This window comes from Carlito syrichta, unplaced genomic scaffold (assembly GCF_000164805.1).
Source record: "Carlito syrichta isolate Samal-C Ts95f unplaced genomic scaffold, Tarsius_syrichta-2.0.1 Scaffold308159, whole genome shotgun sequence".
Taxonomy (NCBI): Eukaryota; Metazoa; Chordata; class Mammalia; order Primates; family Tarsiidae; genus Carlito; species Carlito syrichta.
The window spans coordinates 860,931-870,842 of record NW_007252255.1 but is presented as its reverse complement, the minus strand read 5'-3'; positions in this window follow the sequence as shown (position 1 = coordinate 870,842).

The following is a 9,912-nucleotide window of genomic DNA, read 5'->3' as shown; positions in this document are numbered from 1 at the left end:
ACCATAGAATGTGTTAAGAACTTTTATTATCTTCACATCTTCATTATCCTGGAATCATTCCAGCCACACTGGTCTTCTTTCCTCTTCTTGAAGAAAGTAAATTTATTTCTTCTAAGACTGACTTCTCTCCATGATCATCACTGGACTGGCTTCTTGACATTCAGTTCGCAATACAAAAGTCGTCGCCACAGAGCAGCCTTCCTGGACCATATAAAGTCTCTAAAGCTCATTGTCATCTCCACAGTAGCTCCTTTTATGCCATCTCTCACTATCAGATGTGTTCCTCATTTGTTTATCTATTGTCTGTGCCCACCCCTTTAAATAATATCTCCATAAGAGCAGAAACAGTGCTTGTTATAATAGAAGGTGTTCATAATACTCGTGGAGTATGGGGATACACAGATAAGCAACCTGGAAACACCTGAGAAGTTGGTTGACCTTCCCAGGGAACAAGGGAGGGTCGTTCTCTCTGAGAAGAGATGACAGAAACCCGTGCACATTTTTACAGATGCAGGAGCAATGATCCAGAGTTTCTCTGATTTATCTTGCAACAGATGTTGTTTCTGTGCTCTGACCTCTGTCCTGGGGACAGCGATTTAGAAAATGAACGGGTGGCAGCACATGATTATGCCATATACACTTATTTAATTGAAATGATCTCATTTTGTAATAGAGACTGCAAACTGGGAGGAAACCCTGAGTGGCAGCTTCTGCTGTCCTTGGGCCCTTCACCCGGACTCTGGGCTCATGGATGATTCTTTGTTAATCTCTTTTCAGTCTTTCTTGGCATTTTTTCCTTCTCGCTGTTTCTCCCCTGTGACTTTGAAACTACTTTTCTGTCTCCCCCAGCAGTTAAATTTTAATTATCCTCTTCTTCACAATCTCATGGCATTGCAAGTATTTTACTTACATAAATTCTGTTGAGGGATCTGATTTCAGGCGTCCTGCTAAAGGCTGTGCACAAGGATAGCCTCAGCCCATGCTTAGAACCTACCTCCCTCATTGCTCACCTGAATTCTCAAGCTCTAGAAGTTCATGAATTTGTCCTGAAATGTCTGTAACCTGTAGTGTGTTCTTTACCTGCATGTGCCATAAATGATATGGTAAAGTTAGAGCTCTTACTTTCCACTTCTTCTAGAATTTCAGGGTCTTTCTCTATCCTCCTATTATTTCTTTTTTTTTTTTTTTTTTACATAAAGCAGTATCATAGTTATTTATTATTATACACTATTGTATACTTTATGTAATTGTACATGCTAGACTTTTATATGATTGGCAGCACACTAGGTTTGTTTACACCCACACAACTACAAACACCTGAGTAATGTGATGGATATGATGACACTAGGGAGTCCTCCTATTATTTCTAATGCCTCTCTATGAACCCAGACTACCAGCTAATGCAGAAAAATAAGAACGGTTAATTTCTATAGTGATTGTGAATTTCAATCACAAACACAGATGTGCAGATAATAAAATTTTCTTTTAATGTATTCAAAGATGTTCAAGCACATAGTTTTCAGAGTCAAGTAGCTCATAACATATATAACACAAATAGCATACTGTTCCACCTCTCTCACCTCTAGTCCCACCTCAAAATATTGGCCATTTCCAATCTGTCTAGCTGATTTTTCCTGCAGTAATTACCCACATATTTCTATAAAGCAACTATTTACTTTTGCTTCTTGATTTTTCCATTTTAGATAGTATCCAGTTCAATGATTTCTTAATGTGTAAGATGAAGATTCCCCCCCCTTTTTTTTTTTTTGAGTTGGAGTCTCACTGTGTCACCCAGACTGGAGTGCAGTGGCTGCTCCTGGCCACCGCAGCCTCGACCTGCTGGGCTCCAACGATCCTTCCACTTCAGCCTTCCAAGTAGCTGGAACTACAGGCGTGCGCTACCATACCTGGCTAATTTTTTATTTTATTGTAGAGATGAGGTCTCGCCAAGTTACCCAGGTGGGTCTCGAACCCGCGTGTTCAGGCAATCCACTCACCTCAGCCTCCCAAGGTGCTGGATTACAGGCTGAGTCACCGAGCCCCTGGCTTTTTTTTATTATTATTATTAAAGAGATTCACTTTCTGTTGTCCAGGCTGGAGTGCGGCGGCATGATCATAGTTCACTGTGGTCTCAAAATCCTGGGCTCAAGCGATCCTCCCTTCCACTTTAGTTTCCCGTATAGCTATGACTATAAGCATGTGCTGCCATGCCCAGCAATTTTTTTTTTTCTTATAAAAATAGGGTCTTGCTATGTTGCCCAGGCTGGTCACAAACTCCTGGCATCCAGCAATTCTCCCACGTCAATCATCCAAAGCACTAAAATTAAAGATATGAGACAACATGTCCAGTCATATTTAGCCTTTTTAAAGCACAACACCAATGTGAGCATCTGCATGCACAGACACACCTCCTTTTCCCAAAAAAGTATTGTTTTCTGTGCATTTTAATAATAATTTTCTTTTTAGAAATTGTTTACCCTGGAATTAATAACTTGTCTGCTTGTCTCCATTTAGATACTTAAGTATTGTTAATTAATCTATCCTCGACCTCCCTAAAAGAAGGATAAAATTCCTTTTAACATATTGATTTTTTAAAATTGAAGACATCCTCTAAGAGCTTTCTGTCTTCCTCCTTTAATAAGCTAGGCCTGTGCATAACTGTTCCCCTGAGAATTTTCTTTATAACCATCCTGGGAATTTGCTTGTTCATACTTTAGTGTGTGTCTTCTGGGTCAGATATTTCTTTGCTGGTATAGGAGCTGAGGGACAAGTTTTCCTTCACCCTCTGACGATTCACTGAGAAATCAACTGGTAAAAGGCAGATTAATTGAATAAAAGGCATACAAATGTATTAACAGGCATAAGGGCAAGAATCATAGAATGATTACCCCAACTCCCCAGTGAGGTTCAGAAGCATATATACAATCTTGAGGTTACTGAAAAAAATGGGACTTGGGTCATGACAAAATAAGTTATGGGAGGGGGTAAAAGAGAGCTGGCTAGCAAAGTTTGTCTTATAACATAGATGAAATTTTACAGGCAGCATCCCTTAGAAAGAAGAGATGGTAAATATTTGTTTTCAGACCTTTAAAGGTGTCAGACTCAGTTAATCTTCCTGGATCTGACTGCCCCAATGCAGAACCTCTACAAATGGCAAATCCCTCCACATTTACCACCAACAAAGGTAGCTTTGAAGGAATATTTCTGTTTGCAGGCCCTCTGAACAGCCATCTCAAAGTATGTTTAAATAGCACATTTTGGGAAATATTTGTGTTTCCTTCACTGGAATCCATTTCTTCCCTTTCTTGGTTCAATTTGTTATTTATTAGAGTTTATCTTCCAACAAATATTTCATGGGAAGTAACTGTTTGAGAACTCTGAAGACATTATTCTTCCCTTTCACTTAATTGATGGTTTAAGTGCAAATAGGATTACGAGTAAAAAATCGTTTTTCCCACATAATTTTGAAGATGCTGCTCATTTTCTTCTGAACTCTTCTATTGCCAGAAAAAAACAATGATAACAACAACAAACTCTTGTTTCAATTGCCTCTTGCAAAGTAGCAAACTGCCTCAGATTTTAGTGCTTGAAACCATGATTGATCATCTCTCACTATTCTCTGTGTTGGTTGGCAGTTCTCTTGCTGGATTCACACACTCAATCTCACATGATGCACCCAGCTGAACCATGGCTTGGGACAGGACTCAATTGGGAAAATAAGATGACTGGGTCTTTCTCTCCTCGTGGTGTTTCTTCCTTTGGAAGGCTTGTCTGGACTGGGCTTCCTTACATGGGGTCAGCAGTGTTCCAAAATGACAAGACCCCTAACACAATAGCAGCTTAGTCATTGTCATCATTTGCTTGCATCACATTTGCTGATGCCCCATTGGCTAGAACAAGTTCCATATCAAGCCTAGAGTCAGTTTTAGAGATGATTACACATGAACATAGGTTCTGGGAGATGTGATTCACCTGACAACTTTAATGTAACAATCTACAACATATGCAAAACATACTCATGACTCCTAAAAATTCATCAAATCATAACACCGAGGTTAAAGTTCATGATCTTATTACATACCTTAGTCTCAGATGTAGATTAGGTTCAGTGGATGTGTTCCTCTATGATTCAGAAATGTGTGAATTAAAAAGACATGATCAGCCGGGCTTGGTGGCTCAGCCTGTAATCCCACGCCTTTGGGAGGCTGAGGTGAGTGGATTGCCTGAGCCCGCGGGTTCAAGACCCGCCTGGGCAGCGAGACCTCCGCTGTACAAAAAATCAACCGGGCATGGTAGTGCATGCCTGTAATTCCAGCTACTTGGAAGGCTGAGGGGGAAGGATCGCCGGAGCCCAGCAAGTCGAGGCTGCGGTGGCCGGGAGCGGCCACTGCACTCCAGTCTAGGTGTCAGAGTGAGACTCCAACTGGAAAAAAAAAAAAAGACATGATCTCTGCCTTCCACACATCTATACATGATGGTGAGGTAAGGACTGGATACCTGTAATATACACTATTTAAAATGGGGAGGGACAAGAAGAACACAGAGGTCACTGGTCCATAGCAGTTCTGAAATCTAGTTTATCACCTGTCAGAGGCTCATGTTTTGCCACAAATACTTTTTATTGATTAGGCTAAATTCTATCCTTTTGAAGTAGTTCTCTGATTTAAGGTTTTCCATGTTTTTTCATTTCGTCTTACAGGATTCTTCCCTATGAAGCACCTTTTCCTTTTCATATGACATGGGTCATGTTTTCAACTGAGCAGTTTTCTCAGTCTTCTTCTTGCTTGCACAAAGTTGAAAGACCCAGAGACATCTTTGTTTTTTGAGTAATTTCTACTCCTTGTATTCCAAATGTATATAATGCCTTTGAAAACTTTGTGGGCCTTCTCTAGATCTAATTGTAATTCATTCCATGACCCAAGTGTCTACACCCATGGTACTTTTTGAGAGAACCATGGGCCATGAGTACAGCTGCAAGTGTAACACTTTCAGTTTTAGATGTGCTTTTTTCTAACTAGGAGCATCTACTAAGTGAGGGTCTTTTCAAGGTCTTAACAAAAGATCTTATGAATACATCCTTGATTTACTCTTTACCCTGAGGCCATTTCTTATTTTGAGAGTCTTTTGCCAGCTAGAGAGCCTGAAAATGTGAAACAGTTTTATTTTCCAACCCAGTGAGTCTGAATTGGAAATTCTTCTTGCATACTGAATAGTTCTCTCTTTAGCTCATATTTATCTTCCCATATCTTATTATACAGAGCTAGCAGAAGCCAATTGGCACTTTCAATATTCTGCCTAGAAATTTTATCTGTACACATAGGTTAATTTGATACATTTTCTATTTTCCAGCAGTTTTGCCACTTGTTTCATGACTATAAAATGTGGGTCATTGTCTATTAAGCCTCCAGTGTCATTGTTACCAGTGTACTCCTAGTCTCCATATGTAAACTCTTCACTACTCTGTCTGCCTATACTGCTGTCCCTTCCTAAAGCCAACACTGGACATGCCCTATTTTCAGACCCCTTCCTGTTTTAGTTGTTTATTGCTGCAAAACCAGGCATAATAAAATGGGATAATATATAACTATGAAAAACACCATACAAATCTGAGAAACGATATTATCACTATTATTTCAGAGGACATTTAATCTGAAGATATAAAAATTGTTCTGTTCTGTGAGAATGGTAGACAAGGTAGACAACAAGCTATTGATATTGTTCACTGATTTTTGGAAATGTGATACTTGCGAGTCCAATTAGCAGCTTTCAGTGTTTTCCATCTCAAACAAAAGACATACTGCAACACAACTGAGTAAATGACACTTTATTGCAAGACGTGTTTTTTAATTGAAGAGCTGATTAAAAATGCATTGCCTAGAATTTAGGAAAGATGAGTTAGACTGCCTTTGCTCCTGTGAGTGCATTTCTGTATCAAATAACAAGCAGGGGTTTAAAAGGACTGGTTTCCATTGTCATTTCTGATACCGAGCTGTGTGACCTTTGGCAGGCACCTCATTGCTCTAGCCAGTGTTCTCAATGTTCTCATTTGTAATGTGGCAAGGTTAGGCCATCTGCTCTTCATCATTTCTCCTAACCTTAACAGTCAATGACAGAATAATTTGAGCTTTTAAACAAATCTTCTCCATCTGGAAATTGGACTTAGCATCAAAAGAAGACACAATTTCAGTATTTGAGAAATCTCCTGAGACAATTTTTATAAAATATCTTGAGTTATTTTAGGTGAAGTACCATGAAAATCTCAGGCTTTTGTTACTAATAAGTTTGATCCAAGGTAAACTAGTAGGGGTAAATCACTTACTTCCTTAAAATATGTTGATCACCCCTCAGTGATGAAAGTGATTCAGATAATTAATCCAGCAACAATTCAATTTCATGAACGAGTGAGTGTTCAAAGTGCTGGGCATGTGCTGGAGAAAATGTCCACCTATTAAGCATAGATGTAGATTTGCACATGACAATCTGTATCTATAGTTGTTTACTAATTTATTTTTATTCTAAGAGAAGTTGAGCGCAGACAAGCTAGAAAACACACATCAGAACATATTCTACAGCGATTAGAAAATCTCTAAAGATATAGGAGAGAGCATCCTTTCTGCTAAAATATAAATGCCATTCCCTAAATTGACAGTGTAATTTAATTTTGAGTAGTTTAATTATTTACTAGATGATTATAGCTTATCAGATGAACACTCAAACTCAGAAATGAAAAGATCAATACCACCTCTAAATCTTAATAAATTTAACATCAGTTTAAACATCAACAAATAGTTGGATTCTCTTTTGGGCTGCACCACTAGAAAAATATGCAATTTGGAGCAAATAACTTAACTCCACTGAACTTTATCTTTATAGGTTACTGAAGAATAAAATAGTTAATAAACGTGCATTTTTTGTAAACTACAAACTACTGTTAAAAATTGAGAGCTTATTTTCATTCATAGTGTTATTGCTAACTTATGTCATTTATTGTTTTCTTCAATACACAAACTAGAACAAATGTTAAGCAAGTTTTTTATTCCATATACACTGATATTTTGTAAAGTTGGTAGACACAAATATTTGCTTAATTTATTCCAAATATATTATACAGAGAGTATGTTATATATAGCATATTTCATCATATTAATAAAATATATAATATAATATATTGATACAATACTTTGTATTAATTAATATATAACATGGATATATTATATAATAAACAACATATATGGCATAATATATGTTGACATATATCATATAGATTGATTTATAATATTAATATACTACACAATATAGTATGTTCTATTAATTATATATTGCATATGGTCTATAAAATAATATATGTTTATAGAGAGAAATAATCATTTCTTTTAAAAATGTGCTACATGGTAACTGATTTTTTTTCTCTTTTTTGAGTTGGAGTCTCACTCTGTCACCCAGACTGGAGTACAGTGGCACACTACTAGGCTCAGGTGATCCTTCCGCCTCAGCCTTCCAAGTAGCTGGAACCACAAGCATGTGCCACCATGCCCAGCTAATTTTTCTAATTTATTGTAGAGATGAGTTCTCACCATGTTGTTCAGGGTGGTCTCATACCACTGGGCTCAAACAATCCTCTTGCCCCTGCCTCCCAAGTTGCTGGTATTACAGGTTTGAGCCACTGCATCCAGTGTCATTGTAACTATTTCACAATGTAATAACTAATTTCCTTAAGCTAGACTTAAGTGCAGGAATAATAGTGAATCTTCCCCAGATACGAAGACTTCTATTATTTCCATTAGCTACTCATTTACTTGGCAATTTTTTTCATTAGTTTCTCATTTAAATGCATTCTGAATTTCAAAATTAATAAGTGTATTAATAGGTTTTACACACACATTAATAGTTTTTATACACAAATTATTATTAATATTTTTGACTATGTTGATGTGGTAGATTCCGAGAAATTTCTGGAATTGATGAGTCAAAGTTACAAATTTGATACAAATTGACAAACGATTTTAAGAAATGTTTGCAAGTTTACAATTTGTGCTCTTACAGGCAGAATGAGAGAACTCGTTACATAGGGCATGCTTTCCAATATTGAGTAAGATGTTTCCAAAGTTATTTCTAATTTGCAATACAAAAGCAGTCATTTATTGCTTTAATTACGTAGACTTTTATCATTACAAACCTGCCCCATCCCAAACAGTAGCCACCAGACATATAAGTTAAATTAAATTTCACTAAAATTAAGTAGAATTAAAAATTCTGCTTCCCTGCAGCCCCAATAGCAGTGCCGAATAGCCACATGTGGCCGCAATACTGAACAGCACAGAAAAGGACATCGTTATTGCACACATTTCTGCTGCCATACAGGCTAGATTTTATTTTTATAAATTAAGTAGCTATGATTATGCTATTTCAATTACAATTGACAGACACAGCCGTACAACTCAAACCTGCTTAGAAAAATAAAAATAAAGACCTTTTTCTGGCTCATTTCACAGGCGATCAAGGTAGATATGACTTCTCAGGCATGTTTTGGTACATGATTTTAAGCAATGTTTCTCTTTTTGTCTCTCTTTTGCCCCCCTACAGAAATCAGTAACCTATTTTTTTCTTAAATTTTATATTTTCAAATTTTCACATTCTCTGTTTGGTGGCAAAGATGACATCTTGTAGTTTATATCATTCTAATTATTTTCATTAAAAAAAAATTTTTTTTTTGGTAGAGACAGAGTCTTACTATGTTGCCCAGGCTGGTATCAAACTCCTGGACTCAAGCGATTCTCCTGCCTTAACATCCCCAGGTGCTGGAATTACAGGCATGAGTCACCGCACCTGGTCTTATGGTTTACCTCATTTTCACAGGCAATTCTCTCATTAGCAACTTGATCTGACTTATTTTAATCATATAAATTAATCATATAAGGGCTTATTTAAAAACTTATTATAAAAATTATTTATAGCACTCAATTTTCCCATTCAGAGCATAGTAATGTCTTGTGTGTCTATGTCTGTTTTATGGATCCTAGAAATATTTTTGTTTGTTTTCTTATACTCTGCACAAAAATTTCACAAAATGTATAACTAGGTACTTCATATTTCTACTTTCGTTTTGGATGTGGTCATGTTTGTTTTTTTTTTTCTAAAAGCTTTTTGCTAATTTCTAAGAAAATTATTAAATTTTCTGTATCTATATTTTATCTGGTTAGTTTGATTAACTAACTTATTGAGTCTAATAGTTTTTCAGTTGATTCTCTTAGGCTATCTAAGAGATAACCTAAGTACAATCTTTGAATTACAAATGGACTGCTTTTTAGTTTTTAAAATAACTCAAGTTGTATTTGTCCTTGTCTTTTTTAATTCACCAGGACATTCTGAGCCATTTTTAAAATTTTGAATTAAAACTCATTCACAATGCTTGCAGTTTTTTACTTTGAAAAAAGTCACAATTGAAAATATTTAATGCAAATTTTAAATGAGTTCCTAAAAATTTTACTTGGCCATATGAGGAATAATTGAAGCTCTTTGATGTAATTTTGTAAGAAAAATTATAGCTAGATTTGCACTTTTTTTTCTTCTTGTTGCATGACTAAACAGGAAGAAGGTAGAGTTGGCAAGCCAGCATTTATTCAGCTTCATCCTGCCCAGTCTCAGGACCACAATGACCCGAGGATCAGCTGGTTCTGTCTCCTAGCCACCTCATGCGTGAGGGTTTTCCAGGCTCCTGAGCGGGCCACCGAAGACGCAGCATCCAGCGGATGGATGGTCCTGAGTATCTTTCCTTCGTCTCACCCTTTCTTTTTCATTCAGATCTTCTCTAGACTGTCTTTAGTGGGGACAGGCCAGGCAGATTCCTGGTCAAATTTTGCTGACCATCTGGGTTGTCAGTATTCTTTCTTTTTTTTTTTCTGTGTTGGAGTC